The sequence below is a fragment of the Antechinus flavipes genome, chromosome 6, assembly GCF_016432865.1.
Source record: "Antechinus flavipes isolate AdamAnt ecotype Samford, QLD, Australia chromosome 6, AdamAnt_v2, whole genome shotgun sequence".
NCBI lineage: Eukaryota > Metazoa > Chordata > Mammalia > Dasyuromorphia > Dasyuridae > Antechinus > Antechinus flavipes.
The window spans coordinates 150,283,717-150,298,838 of record NC_067403.1 but is presented as its reverse complement, the minus strand read 5'-3'; the positions used below and the strand labels follow the sequence as shown (position 1 = coordinate 150,298,838).

The following is a 15,122-nucleotide window of genomic DNA, read 5'->3' as shown; positions in this document are numbered from 1 at the left end:
GGTATTAAAAGATAAAATATGTTGATATTATGCAATAATATACATGTATTTTAGTATTTCTGAGTTGCTAAACTTTTTTGTGTGTCATTTGCTGAACTTTGTGTGTTGTCGGCAACTTCCACAAAGCTCCCTCAAAATTCCCATTTATAATTACTTAGGTCAGTCCAAGATATATTGAAACTATAATGGGGAAAGTCATGATGTGGAAGGGATAACTTTATTTTCATTTTCATTTGCCACCTCTGGCCCATAGAATTATTTTTAAAAAATAATTTTAAAATATCTTTTGTTTTTACATTTCCTACACTTCCCAGTATATTCTTCCCTCTTCCTAGAGAGCTAGTTCTTTAATAAAGAATTAAAAAAAAGAGAAAAAAATTTAGTAATATCAAAAAAGTCTGACATTATACATAGTATTCCATATCCACAGTCCTTCATTAAAGAGTAGTGAAGGTATCTTGTGATGTTTCTCCTTTAGAGGTGAATGAAGTGAATTATGAAAGCTTTCTCACAAGATGGAGACAAGCATTCTAAAGAGGGAAAGTCAACTGTGCCCCAGGGCCAGGTTTCTTTCTCCAGAAATCACATAGTTTATACAAGGAGTGAGATTGAAGGGGGTGTGAAACTATTTCCTTTAATCTGTAAAATTAATCACTCTGAAATTGTGTCACCTTTTGATCTGCAAAAATACAGAGATTGGGGTCTCCCAGACTCCAAAGAGTTTATGAAAGAGAGAGAGAGAGAGAGAGAGAGAGAGAGAGAGAGAGAGAGAGAGAGAGAGAGAGAGAGAGAGAGAGCATGTCCTCTTGGCTGGGCTTTTCTAAGGCAAATCACCCCATTAATCTTTTGTGGATGCAGACCCTTTTCAGGAAATTCCAGAAGCCTTCAAAGCAATTTCCATTCAATTGGAGATCTAGGCCTGGGGACTTTGGCTTTCTTTTCAACCTGAAACCTGAGCCTCAAGATAACCTATTAAAGGGCAATTTTAAATTTACTTCTTTGCACAATGTCCAAAGACTGCCAGGACTTCTGCCCACTATAGAGAGACCCTCTTCTCAGGGAAAAACCTTTTGTTATTTCTCTGCCAGGACTTTGCCACTGAAGAAGTCAGTCTTTCTAGCAAAGCTGGCTTCTTGTGCAGCAATAAACTTCCCTTTTTGCCACCTAAAACTCTTCTGGTTCATAAATTCTTTCACAAAGGACCTGTCCCAATCAAAAGGTGACACAATTTCAGAGTGATTAATTTTACAGATTAAAGGGAACACAGTTTCACATCCCAGTCAAGATCTTTTCTTTGTGAGACTAAGTTGGGGCCACCTTGGCATTGAAAATCCCATGTAAGGTAATTTAGTAATCCTAAAAATGTAGTTGGGTTGAAAGCTTTTCCTCATTTATAACTTAGAATGTGAGGTTATATATTTGTCCTAGCTAATCAGGGCCCTATATAATTCTTGTCTGTTAATTGGGTCTTGTCTCTCCTTGCCTAACTATTTGTGGGGAGGGAGACACCCTTTCTCACAAAAGCATAAGAAAATTCCTTTCTGCTTTTGCCTTGAGAAATCTCCTTAATTTATTTGATTTATTTGAGCTGGTGGTCTTGTCCCACACAGAGGCAAGGCTTCATCATTATAATTTTACAGCATTTGATTTTGAATGTTTTATTATTTTATTTATTGTTCCTCTTCCCCCCTTCCCCTCCCCCCCCCAATAAAAAAAGGTTAAACAAAACTAGTAGAGAAGATAAGTTATAAGACATAGAATTTAGAGCTGGTGAACTATATATATGTGACTTTGAATAAATGACTTCCCTATTTAGACCTCAGTTTCCTTGACTTTAAATGAAAGGGCTATGCAGATTAAAGGGAATGGGATAAAGAGGGAGGGAAAAAGTAGGGGGATAAGAGAGGTATCCTTTTTGGGATGGAAGTGGGAGATGTGGGAAGGTTAAGTAATTAGCAAGGTAAGCTAGCCAAAAGTAGAGTAGAAGCCTTAGCAGGGAGAGGAAACAAGAAATACATATAAACATAATAATAATGATCAGGAGTAGAATTTATTAGAAAAAAAAAAGGCAGGGGTGATAATCATTGAACTCAGACAAAGTTAAAGTTAACATAGTTTCAATCTAAAGAGGAAAGTAGGGAAACTACATTATATGTCAGCCTTATAAATATTGTTTTAGACTATTGAAAATAGTATAAAGTTGGAATATTGCTGTGGCAAAAGAAATGATGAGTTGGTAGATTTAGAAAAAATATGGAAGGATTTGAATCTAAAAATGAGGCTGTTATCCATCATTAGAAAAACAGGACAAATAAGCATAGTATAACCTCCCCCACACACACACACATATACATGAAGATATTTGTGTATAATATAAGTGTCTATGTATATGAATAAATATGCAGGTGTATATATATGCATGTCTACATATGTATGTATGTAGATTTGTGCATAAATATATGTTTAACTGTAGCCTGTTTGGGGGAGGTTGTGAGGAGGGAAGGGTGGAAAAGAATAAAGTAAAAAGTACACAGCTGAGAACAAAAGAAAAACTACAAGGAATCAAAGAAAGGAAGGACAATTCTGAATACCACGTGTTCTATTGTTATATATACTTTCTTGAAATGGAAATTTATTGTTCATATTTTGAATCCTCTCATGTTTTGCTGTGCACGTGACAATTTTTTTCCTTTTTCTGTTTTTTTTCCTATTTTCAAAATAGAGAATTATTTTGTATTTAAGTTTTAAATAAATACATTTTAAAAAATAAAATTAAAATAATGGGACAATTTTGAAGTCTTCTCCAAGTCTAAATCTATGATCTTTTCCATCACTTGTTTTTCAGATGAGAAAAATAAAATCAAGAAAAATTAAAGAATCAAAATGTAAAACCAAACTAAAAATTAAATAAATAACAAAATTTAAGTCATTCAGGCAGGGTAAATGGGATTCAAAGCCTAAATGGGCATTATTAGTCTCTCTCTCTCTCTCTTTCTTTCTTTCTATATATATACACACACATATATACACAGATACATATATGTATCATGTGTATGCATATTTCTCTCTATATAAAATAACATATGAAAGATGGGTAGATAAGTAGATAGACATTTCAAGATCAGTCATCATCCTCTGATTGGAGAGGTTGGTTCATGGAAAACAAAGAAGTCCTCTTAGATCTTCCATAAATAGAGGCCAGGGCTCAGGCCATCTGTCTCTTAATTTCCCACTCAGCTGTACTTCTCAGAACTTCATCAGTCTCCAAGCCATACCTATCCCCTACATACATATATCATTCTTATGTGTCATTTTATTATATTATGAGTTCCTTGAGAACAGGAATTGTCTTTTGCCTTTGTTTGTATTTTCAGTATTTAGTATAGTGTTTGGCACTTAGTAGGTACCTAGTAATAAATGTTTATTACCTGACTTGACAAAGTTGGAGGAAATGGACATTGACCTTGCCTCCTAGGCTTTTGCTGTTATCTAGATTCATTAAAAAGCAAATGAGGTTTATTTTTAATTAAATTCTCAAAGATACATCAGAGGATCAGACCCATAGAGCTCTGTGGAATTTCTTTAATAATGATCAGCTTCAATGAGTTTGAGGGCACAGGATTCCCAATTAGGAATTAAACAGTGAACTCTATAGACTTTCTAGCTCTAAGCTATAAGGGGAGGGGAATGGAGGAATGGGTCTCTGACAGATTTACAGGTCTCTGTAACCAGAAAATATAGTTCAAAAATAGAAATAAGCCAAAAGGAACCAGTTATATGGGACTGATTCAACTCCATGGTCCAAATCATCAGTCAGTATTTATTAAGTGCTTACTATAGATCAGGCCCTGGGCAATGGAGATGCTAGGAAAGGCAAAAACAGTCCTTGCCCTCAAGAATCTCACTTTAAAATGGGAAAGATGATTATGTAAATTACTAAGTAGGAACAAGATATATACTGAGTAGATAATGTCAGAGGTGAAGTCACTCTGAGAGGATGGAGGGTGAGGGAGGGTAACCAGGGAAGGCTTTCTCCACAAAGTAGGATTTGAGTTGAATCTTGAAGAAAGCCAGGAAACTAAGAGATAGTTTTTGCAAAAACTCTTCTGGAACAGAAAGCCTTTTCTTGCCTATGCTCTAAAAGAAACAGATAGGTAGAAAGCAACACACCTTTTTTCCAATCAAGTCCAATGACTTCAGTTTTTCTAAGGAGTTATTTTGAGAAAACTTTATTTCCTAAAGAATTATTATGGAGAAAACATTAGGGCTTAAATTAAAAGACTATGGTAGAGTCTATTTAACCTCCATGAGGTAAAGAGCATCCTATCTGAGGTGAGCATCTGGAAGACAAGAAAAACTTCAAAATTAGATACTCAATGGAAACACACTTGGAAGTTGACCAATAGCAACTACAAGACTAATAGAGTAATGCTAAGCAGAAACTTGGTGAGAGCAGGAGCAACATAACAAATCACCTGAAGACAAATGTCAGAGACATGAGCAGCATTTCCCCTTGCTTACTCTAAATGTAGCCACTTTTCAGATTGATGGTATGTGTAGTGTAACAGTTGAAATAAGGTAAACTGAGGTACAAAAATTCTGGGCATCATCAATTTGTCGGTAAAGTATACATTTACCAATAAATGGGAAGCTGAGGACCTCCGCCTCCCCCCAAAGAGGAGGACATTTTCTTTTATAGATTTTGGAGAGTATAGCATAAAGAACAGAACAGGGTAGGTAACATCATCAAATAACTAAGGCTCCGGGAACAATATGATTGTTACAGAGCTAAGGCATGGGGAACAACATGATTGATTGGAAGTCTGATAATGGGGGGCCCAGCAATGACTCCCTCCTTCTTCCCAGTGACTAAGTTCCAAAGACCTTAGTCTTTAGTTCATTATTTGAGTATCCTGCAAGATAATAATCCAGATATCTTGGACAATAAACCAGACATTCTTTTTTTTTTTTTAATATAGCTTTTTATTTACAAGTTATATGCATGGATAATTTTACAGCATTGACAATTGCCAAATCTTTTGAACCAATTTTTCCCCTCCTTCCTCCTACCCCCTCTCCCAGATGGCAGGTGGACCAATACATGTTAAATATGAAACCAGACATTCTTGAAGGATAGCTTGGAATTATAAAAATATTAGAACTCCCCTGTATTCACATGCATCCCCCAAAGTTAGCAAAATTTCTTGAGGCAAGAAAGAATAGTGATAAGCAATAAAACTGAATTTCTGAACTTAGCCCCAGCTAGAGCCATAACTTAAACAATTACAGGACCAAAGCCAATTAATCATAAATAGGATCAATTTAATGATATAGAGGGGCAGCTAGATAGCACAAATAGAGAGCTGACCGTGGGAGTCAGGAGGACTTGATTTCAAATCAAGCCTCAGACAATTAATACCGGCTGTGTGACCCTGGGCAAGTCCCTTAATTCCAATTGCCTTGCCAAAATACAAAAAATAAAATTATATAGAATTAGTATTGATCATTTTAGGATCCCATTGATGATCACCTGCCTCTGATTACAAGAGGAAATATTCTAGGTACTTATTTTTATTGTGATATTTTATCATATGTCTTTGAATGAATTATACTTGAGAGAGGACTAGTAAAAGCAAAGACTTCATGGCAGCCCATGAGTCACAATATTGAAATGAAGCAGACACAAAGCGCCACTTGAACCTGGAGTAGCCTTGTCTCAGAATCCGCGTACCAATTAGGGGGTAGCTCCAGGTGCTACAAGTAAACAGCAGAGTTTACTGCTTAGATTTAAGGTCAGAAGATTTTAATTCTAATCCCAATTTGGTAATTCACTGCCTGTGTGATTTTAGGATAACTCAACCTGACTCTTGGTCTCAGTCTCTTTATCTGTGAAAGAAGGAGGGAGAAGTTGGATTATTAATTTCTAAGGTCCCTCTAATTCTAAAGCTAAGGTCTTTTGATTTGAGATGCCTATTAAGGAAACAGGAATTCAGCTTGTTTAGAGAGAGAGAGAGCACTAATTTGCTTTCTGGGCTTTTTGTTCCAACGATTGTCAAAAGCACTGGAAATGAGCAAATCCTGAGAAAAAAATTCTATTCATTTATTGGAAAAGGAAGAAGTGAAGATGATGGATCCAGAATGTCTGTTCCAGTAAACACAGAAAAACAACTTTCCAAGCCAAAGAAGAATCGGAGAGAGGCTATGCCCCTGACCATGGTCTCTTGAGAAAAGACAAAAACAAACAGGTAAATGGCCTCTCCAGGAGGGGATGGATGAAAGTTCTGAGCCTGGGAGGCAAACTCCTCCGGAGCTGAGTGGCAAAGATTCAGAACGGGATTAAGATTTTGTGTTGGCATTGGATAAAGGGATCTGAGGAGTCTAGAGCAGCTGAGACCCAGAGGAAATTTACATAAGCCCCCTGGAAGTCAAGGGAATGGAGTCACACCGAGAGGCAGGAAGAAACACAGCGGAGAGAGAACATCTGGGGCAAGCTGGCTTGGGAGGGGAAGGTGGAGGCGGAGGGGTGTGGGAAGGGGAGGGGATGGAGGAGAGGCATCCACCTCCACTTAGAGGGCTGGCAAGGGGCCTACAAAGCAAATCTCACTCCTTTTGGGATTTCTTTTATTGTTACTTTTTTCCTTCTGAGTTGCAGTTCTTTGATGGAATTCTCTGTGAGAAAAGGAAGGGGAAATGCATATGAGAAACCTTTTTTAAAAAGCCTTGGGGAAAACAGATAAAGCCCTGTTGGAGCTAGAATCTGGAGATTAAAACCAAGAAAGCCGGATGGAAGAGAGACAGGATTAAAGGGAGGCTCAAAGCCATGAGGTATAAACTTCTGGGACCAAAATTTCCCCAGTCCCCCAAAAGAGCCCTGATCACAAATGACATATTCCTCACCACTAGCATGTTTCCTGTTCTGTTGACATAGCAGGATTAAGCCTTTGGGTTTGGCTCTGAGAAATGAACAACTGGGACAATGGAGAGTGTTAGGGCTCTTTAAAAAAAAAAAAAAAAAAAAAAAGATTTTATAAGAATCTGATTTTTTTTCCCCTCAAATTTCCATCAATGCAGATCACCACCCATGAGGTACCTTCTCATCCAGTGCTATTCTGGTCTATGACCTCCCACATATCTTCTCCTGAGTATTTACCCAATGTCCCATTTGTTAAGTCTTAATTTTCTATGGTTATCAGGTTACTCTGGCAGACTGTTATCCCTTAGAGTATGTACATATCTCTGTGTGTGTGTGTGTGTGTAGTGAGGTGGGGCTGAGGGGTACCCTGAAACTGTCCTCTTTGACTCTGAGGGGGAAGCCATGGGGTTAACTCTGAGAAACTCTCCTCTGACAGAGACCCACCTTTCAGAGCAGGTAAGTGGTTTCATTAAGATTAGTCCAGGACCACTCCCTACTTAGCTCGAATTTAAGAGGTCTCCTTTAGCTGGAGATCTGGACCTAATATTTTTATTGAGCTGAAAATGGTGGTCCAGGACCACTCCTAGTTGCTGGAATGAAAGGGTCTCATTTAACTGGCAATCTAGACCTGGGGGGCAGTGACAACATTGAAGGAATCTCATTCAATTGAAACTTCAGATTTCCTATTAAAAAGTAATTTTAAACTCATTACCTTGCAGAATGTCTGAAGCAGGATTATGCCTTGTCAAGGAACGTCTCTGCTGCCTGCCAGGACTCCTGCCCTCTATGAAGACATTTTCTTCTCAGCGATAACCCCTTTTTATTTCTCTGCCAGGATTTCTTTGCTAGGACCTCTATTTCCCTACCAGGACTTTGCCACTGAGGAAGTCAGTCTTCCTAGCAAAACTGGCTTCTCAGTGCCAACAATAAAACTTCCTTTTGAATTCTTTCACGTTGAACCTGCGCTGATCAGAAGGGAATTCTCATACTTCAACTCTCAGCTCTGCCACTAACCACATCAGTAGTACTAGAGCTAGCTCTACTAAGCCTGCAAAAGCTTATTGTTAAATTTCCAGTGTGAGCATTTATTCTTCAGAAGTCTGTCCTTGATTTATTGTTTTGTTGATTTAAAGATGTGTAAATAATACATATTAAAATTTAAAAGTCTACACCCCAAGCTAGCACATTCTCATATTGCTATAGAACCCCTGCTTAAGCTCAGCACGATTGCAGTGGAGTCTTGGGAGTCATGCTCACATGGTACAGTGGTTGTCATTGTTGTCCATCATATTCAACGAGGACCGAAAGGATATCACTATGTTAGAGTGGAGTTACAATGTGTCTGTTTATGGCTGATCAGATCAATAGAGCTCAGAATGCTCTAGCGCATCAGACACAAATAGTCCATATCAACATTTGGAGTAGATCATCTAACTTTGTGCATCTCTGGTTTCTTCTGCACTTAATCTAATTCTGTTTTGATCACAGAACACAGCATCTTCTCTGATGAGGGCATACCATGCTAGGCGGTCCTACGCCAATGTCTCCCATGTCATATGATCAATTCTAAACTTCTTAAAAGAGATCATGAGTGTCCTTGTATCACTTTTTTCTGACCACGCAAGCACTTGCCCTGTTTGAGTCCTCCATAAAATAGCCTTTTTAGCAAACATATATTTGACATTTAAACAATGTAAACCAGCCCAATAGAGTTGAACTCTCTGCAGTAGAGTTGGGAGACTAATAATAATAGCAATAACTAAAACCATAATAAGTTTTCAGGTTTGCAAAACCCATCTAATTTGATCTTGTTTCTATTCTATTTCCATATTGGGACTAAGACTTAGAGAAAGGTCATATTAGCTGACTGAGTTATACAAAAATAGCTATTGCGTCGCTGAACTGATAAACTAATAAAAATCACCCCAAAACAAGAAGTGGGTAAAAGGTAATTGCAAGCATTAAGTTTTCATGAATAATGAGTTAATATTAACTTCTCCTCCAAAGTTTTCTGCCATTTTTGAATATGGATTATATGATGAGGCAGGGAGGAACATCTCAGAGTAACATGCAATGAGAGGACCAACAAGTCTGTTAATTTCATCCTCCTCAGCCATTTGGGATGATGAGGGAAGGACTTTGTGCGTCAGGATAAATATTAAAAGGCTCATTCCATCTATAAACATGGATCTGTCTAGGGACTGCCCCCCTCTCCCCCCACATTCCCGTCTAGGGACTGTCTAAAGATCACCCATTTCTTGCAAGAACTGTAAATAAACCAACTTACTTCATACACTCCTGAGTCCTTTTTATCTTTGTAGTATATTTCTAATAATCTTTATAATACTCTTTTCTTAGAGACCTTTACAATTGGCCCACCTCCTTTTCTGATAGTTTCTTTGAAATTTTAATAATAATAATAACAATAATTAACTTTTATATAGGGCTTTGTTATACATATTGCAAATATTCTCATTTAATCTTCACAAAAATTCCAGGAGGTAATTACTATTATTATCTCCATTTTTCAGGTGAGGAAATTGAGGCAGACAACAGTTAAGTGTGATCTGCCCATCTTCTTTGCCAGATTTGAATTCAATTTCTAGACTCCTCATCTGTGCCATGTAGCTGCCAATTCTTGAATCAGTCATAACATATAGAATTCCTGAGTTCACAGCCTGTCTTGACACACTGCTTGGATGATCTTAGCTTGGGGCTCCAGAAAGATAAAGGCCTGTAAGTTCCCTTTTAGCTCAAAATGTATAATTTTGGCACACACCATTTTCACAGATCTGGGATAGACTGAAGAGGTCATCTCGTTTAATCTCGTTTTATAGTTTAGAAAACTGAGGAACAGAAAGACCAGATCCCATAGTTAATATTGGAGGTAAGATCTGAACCTAGGTATTTGACCACAGAGCTAATATCACAATTCTTTTGGAGGTCTAGGAATTCTACAATTCACAGCCATATACTGAAGCAAATGCCCTGGAATTTTGCAAAGGCAAAAATAATAAGATCTTACCAAAATCAAAATCAAAAAACATCAGCAACAATCATAGAACACATTGCTAAGCATTAATCGAGAAATTGCCTGAAAGGATGACCTTGAAAAGTAATAGAGTTAGAAAATGGGGCCAAGAAGGTATTATTTTGTTCACAGAGACCAATGTCAATGGATCAAAGAATATCTGATGGGATGTGGTGGTTTAAGGTATGAGATAACTAAAAAGGGGTGAGGGATAGAGAAACTAAATAATGAAGAGCTTTGAAGGCCAAACCAAGGATTTTATATTTGATCCTAAAAGGAAGAAAGAGTCATTGAAGTGGAGGGGATGGGGGTTGACATGATTGGACCTGCACTTTTAAGAAAGTCACATTGGAAGCTGAATAAAAGATGGACTACAGTTGGGAGAGACAGGGCAAGCAGACTTACCAGCAGGTTATTGCAAAAGTCCAAATGTGAGATGATGAGGATCTGCACCAGAGTAGCACTATCAGAAAAAAAATAGGGGACATATTCAAGAGATGTTACAAAGGTGAAATCCATAGGCTTTGATAATAGATTGGATATGGTGATTGAAGGATAGTGAGGAATCAAGAATAACACCTAAATTGCAAGTCTAGAGGACTAGGATGGTGGAGCCCTTGATAGCTAAAGGGGAAAAAAGGTTAGAATGTTTTTATAAATGAAATGAAAGCACTTGAGGGGAAAAAAGGAAAAGAAATGAAAGCTATGGAAGAAAAAATTGGAAAGGGAATTAATAGTTTGGCATAAGAGGTAGAAAACCTTAACAAAACAATAAATTCTCTGATGATTGGAATGAATCAAATAGAAGCCAATGACTCCAGAGACACCATAAATTATTAAAACAAAGTCAAAAGACTGAAAAACTAGGAGAAAATATATAGTATTTCATAGCAAAAACAACTGACTGCAAAACAAGTCAAGGAGAAGAAAAAATTAAGAATCATCTATATGCCATGATATAGCTGGGTCAAAGACAACTTAACAACTTAATAACTTTTGGGGTATAGTTCTAAGGTACTTTGCAGAATGTCTGGACCAATTCATAGCTGTACCAAGAATAGGCCTTTTTTTCCCACAACCTGTTCGACATTTCTCATTTTCCTTTTTTGAAAAAATTTTGCTATTCTGATGGATGTGACATAGAACCTCACATTTGCTTTAATTTTCATTTCCCTAATTTTTAGAAACTTTCTCATATGGTTAGTGATGGCTTACATTTCTTCCTTTGAAAACTGCCTAGTCATGTCCTTTGACCCTTTTTCTATTGGGAATGGATCTTAATCTCATAAATTTCCTTATTTATCTTGGATGTGAGACCATTGCCAGAGAAACTTGCTACAAAGATTGTTTCCCCCAGTTACCTATTTTCTCTCTAATTTTAGCTCTATTAGTTGTTTTTGCTCAAACTTAAATTTTATATTATAGAAATTATCCACTTTCTTTCATTTGCTCCTCTCTGTCTTTTATTTGGTCAGAAATTCTTCCCATATCTGTAGCTCTAAAAAGTAATTTCTTTCTTGCTTCTCTGATTTGATTATGATGTGACATTTTATATCTAGGTATCCATTTGGAGTATATTTTCAAAAATAGTGTGAATAGTGTGAGATTTGACAGAAACCTAATTTCTGCCAGATTATTATCTAGATTTCCCATCAATCTTTGTCAGATAGCAAGTACTTACACAGTTCTTTAAAAAATTGTTTAAGTAGAAATGAAAAATGACCCTAGGAGGAACAAGTCTGTGCTGTTTATATGCCTGGATAGTATTTGTTGCTCATTGATAAAAGAAGCAGTTTTTAGGAAACTTGAAAATGAGCAAAATATTTCAGATAGATGGAAGCTACATAGTGGGGCAATATCTACAAAAGGAATAAGAAAATGCTGATTATTATCAAGGGCTGACTCTCATCAAGAAATATGGCATTATCATGAATCATATTGCCAAGCAGATTACGAAAGATTTCCTCACCTTTGATTAAACACTATGTATAATTGAAAGCAATCTAAGAGATTTGAATAGAAAAATTAATCAAGTCAAAAACTGCAAAGCTAAAATTGAACTTCTTGGAAGCTATGATCCACAGAAGCAACTTATTATTGAAGAATCATATTCTGAAAACACTCTAACTTTGAGACTGTAGGTGAGCAATGCATGAAGTATATTGCAAAGCATTTTTGGAGAAATCTCATTAAGACTCACATGCATTTATTGATAAAGGCCAACAATGATTGACATCATCATATATATATATATATATATATATATATATATGTACACACACATATATATATATATCAGCTGATATATCATTAAAGTATAATATATTGCAAAAAAGTTATTCATTTAAAAAAAGTTACCTTTATAGCTAAATGTCTCCCTCTCTCATTTCCTACCCATAGATCAATAGCTTGTAACTTAGAAAAAGGAAAAACATCCACTCAGCAAAAATAACAGCATATGCAGCATTTAATGCCCATACTTCTCCATGTTTACAAAGAAGAGAGGAGGTTCATTTTCTCAATATTCTTCAGGACTGGTCTTGTTCATTATATAGCTTTCAGTTTATAGTTGTTGTTGTTGTTGGGTTTTTTTTTTTTTTTTTACCCTTTCTGTTTACATGATTGTCTTAACATTTGTTTTGACTACAAAATGCCAAATTCACAGACCTGAAAAGTTCGCCATCTTCACTTTCCTGCTCTAATAGAGGTTTGTTGATTATATTTTAAGAGATCTCCAATGGAAATGTCACTGATTTAAAAGCCAAAAAATTCTGTCCTCAATCTAATGAAGCTCTCCTGATGCATTTTGATCCTATTTGTCCTGGTTTCCATTTCTCCAGAGATGGAGGGAAGCCAGACTGCCAACACTTTTCAAAATAATCCTCCATATATTTGAAGACATTTGTTAAATCAGTCTTGTTCTGGTATAAACAAATACAACTTTCTTAACCTTTCTTAGAGGCATTATTTTCTATATCCTTCATTATTTCTATTGCCTTTCTCTGGCTCTTTTCCAGTTCCTTGCTATCACTTTGAAAACTCAGAGACCTAAACTGAACTCAACACTAATCATGGTCTAAAAAGTATAAACTTTAGAAAACCGATCGTTTCTTAGCTCTTATGTCACATACCTGACAATATATTCCTACTGAAGGACCTCGTTAATGTTGAATTTGTAATATTAAGACAGTTCCTAGACTGAAATCTTTGCTTCACAAAATGAAAATAAATAAAATTGCAGGATATAATGAAAAATTTATTGGATTTAGAATCAATCAGGAGCCTGGAGGTTCTAATCCAACTTAAGTGCCTCCCTCCTCCATAACATGAGTTAGGTCAATTTTATCCTGAAAGGTGGCAAAGATGTCCCCCAAGACTTGATGGACCAAAGACCAAGGCTCAAGTTATTTTCCCTTAAACAGATTTCTGGTCATTTTTAATCATACTGATGTGGCTTCCTGGTCATGTAAAAGCATGAATGAGTTCACCCATATGGAATTGGGGCCCTTCAGATTGGTGGATGTCCCAAGACCATGTGAATCATGATTTCCTTGCCTTGTTGACCAGACACATTTCCACACAGAAACAAAGGGACTGCATCTACCCAAATTAGGGCTAGAGAATCCTTGTGGAAGATAATTGTTACAGTATGGATAGTTGAATCTTTTTTTATCTACTAAATGCCCTAGGAGTACTTTATACTTAATTTCATTTCAACATTGAACTTGAATGAACAGATATGGGCTTGAGTCAGACTCACTCTTAGCATAATGATAATTGGGACAAAGACTAGCTCAAGAGCACTTAGATCCCACATTCTGGATGGAACCCTATCAGAATAGCTTTAGCTACAACCATAGAAGACTCACATTATGGTTTAAGTGGGGGAAGATTGCTAAGTGGGGGAGAGCAAGGTGATCAGCATTATTAAAGTACTCTATGACAAAGGCCCTTCTTGTGATTTATAAAATTCGTATGGAACAGAGAGTAAACCTCCATTTTCATGGAGCACTTCGCTTAATGGATATAAAAGATGTTGCCAGAACAAGAGAACTGCACAGATCTGCACACATATATTGTATCTAAGATATACTTTAACATGTTTAACATGTATGAGACTGTATGCCATCTGGGGGGGGAGGGGTGGAGGGAGGGAAGGGAAAATTTGGAACAGAAGTGAGTGCAAGGAACAAAATTGAAAAACTACCCATGCATATGTTCTGTCAATAAAAAGCTATTTAAAAAAAAAAAAAAGGATGTTGTCAAAAAGAGTAAACCAAGTGTTAGGCTCAGAATTCCCTGTTTATTACTAACTCTCCTGCACAAATTGGATTGGTAGCATGATGAGACTGAAAATAAACTGGCCGAGTTATCAGATTTTAAGGACTGTTCAATGAAGGCTGTGTATCAGCTAATGGAGCTGGTAACAGCACAAGTGAAGGGAATTCAAGAGCAACAGGCTGCATCATAGATCTTTTGTGGGAATTACATCTCTAAATTTGCGCTTTTTTTCCTGCATTTCTCTGAGAACAGAGGCATAAGACAGAAGAAAGAGAGTGAGAGTGAAGAGAAGACTTGGAAATCTATGCAAAAAAACCTTATCCTCTTATTGCTTCCAGGAAGAAAGCGCTTTCTTCCACCAAGAAAGAAGGGCATTGGTGGGCTTTCATCATGAAGAACTGAACCTGACAAAACACTAGAGAAGTGCAGTCTAATGGAAATCAAGGCAGAGATTCTTTTAACCAGTGTTCCATTGACTTGAGGAGCTCTCTGAGGACTGTTGTAAGGCTAGTTGAATCAATAACACATTCTATGTCAGGGTGGGGAATTTTTTTTTCTGCCAAGGGCCATTTGGATATTTTTAACATCATTTGTGGGCCGTACAAAATTATCAACTTAGAGAACTCAAGCAGTAAGTTTGTTGTAGCTAGTTTTTAGCTCACCATTGCCTGCAGTTGCCTTAGCAAATCAAATTATTTCCTAGGTCTTATGCCATTGGCCAGACATTGTCCACTCTGCTCCACATGAAAACTGACTTTTGTCCCTATACGTGTATCGGGTCCCATAAAGACGAGTGTCTGGTATAGCCTCCTCCCAATGGAGATCTTCAAAAAAGGAACTGAAGTTTCTAAAGGAAATGGGTTTGGTAGATTGTATGTATTCCCTAACCTCTCTTTC

The 15,122-nt window shown here is 36.9% G+C and overlaps 1 long non-coding RNA gene and 1 pseudogene across 1 annotated transcript; both read left to right on the top strand.

Moving 5' to 3' along the window:
* The first annotated feature begins 5,916 nt into the window (after positions 1 to 5,916).
* LOC127540462 (uncharacterized) lies at positions 5,917 to 8,090 on the top strand. The gene is made up of 3 exons (XR_007948154.1): positions 5,917 to 6,245; positions 6,653 to 6,825; positions 7,633 to 8,090. It is a non-coding gene; the product is annotated as an uncharacterized LOC127540462 (long non-coding RNA).
* Positions 8,091 to 11,655: 3,565 nt separating this feature from the next.
* Positions 11,656 to 12,137, top strand: LOC127541452 (low molecular weight phosphotyrosine protein phosphatase-like; annotated as a pseudogene).
* Positions 12,138 to 15,122: the final 2,985 nt, after the last annotated feature.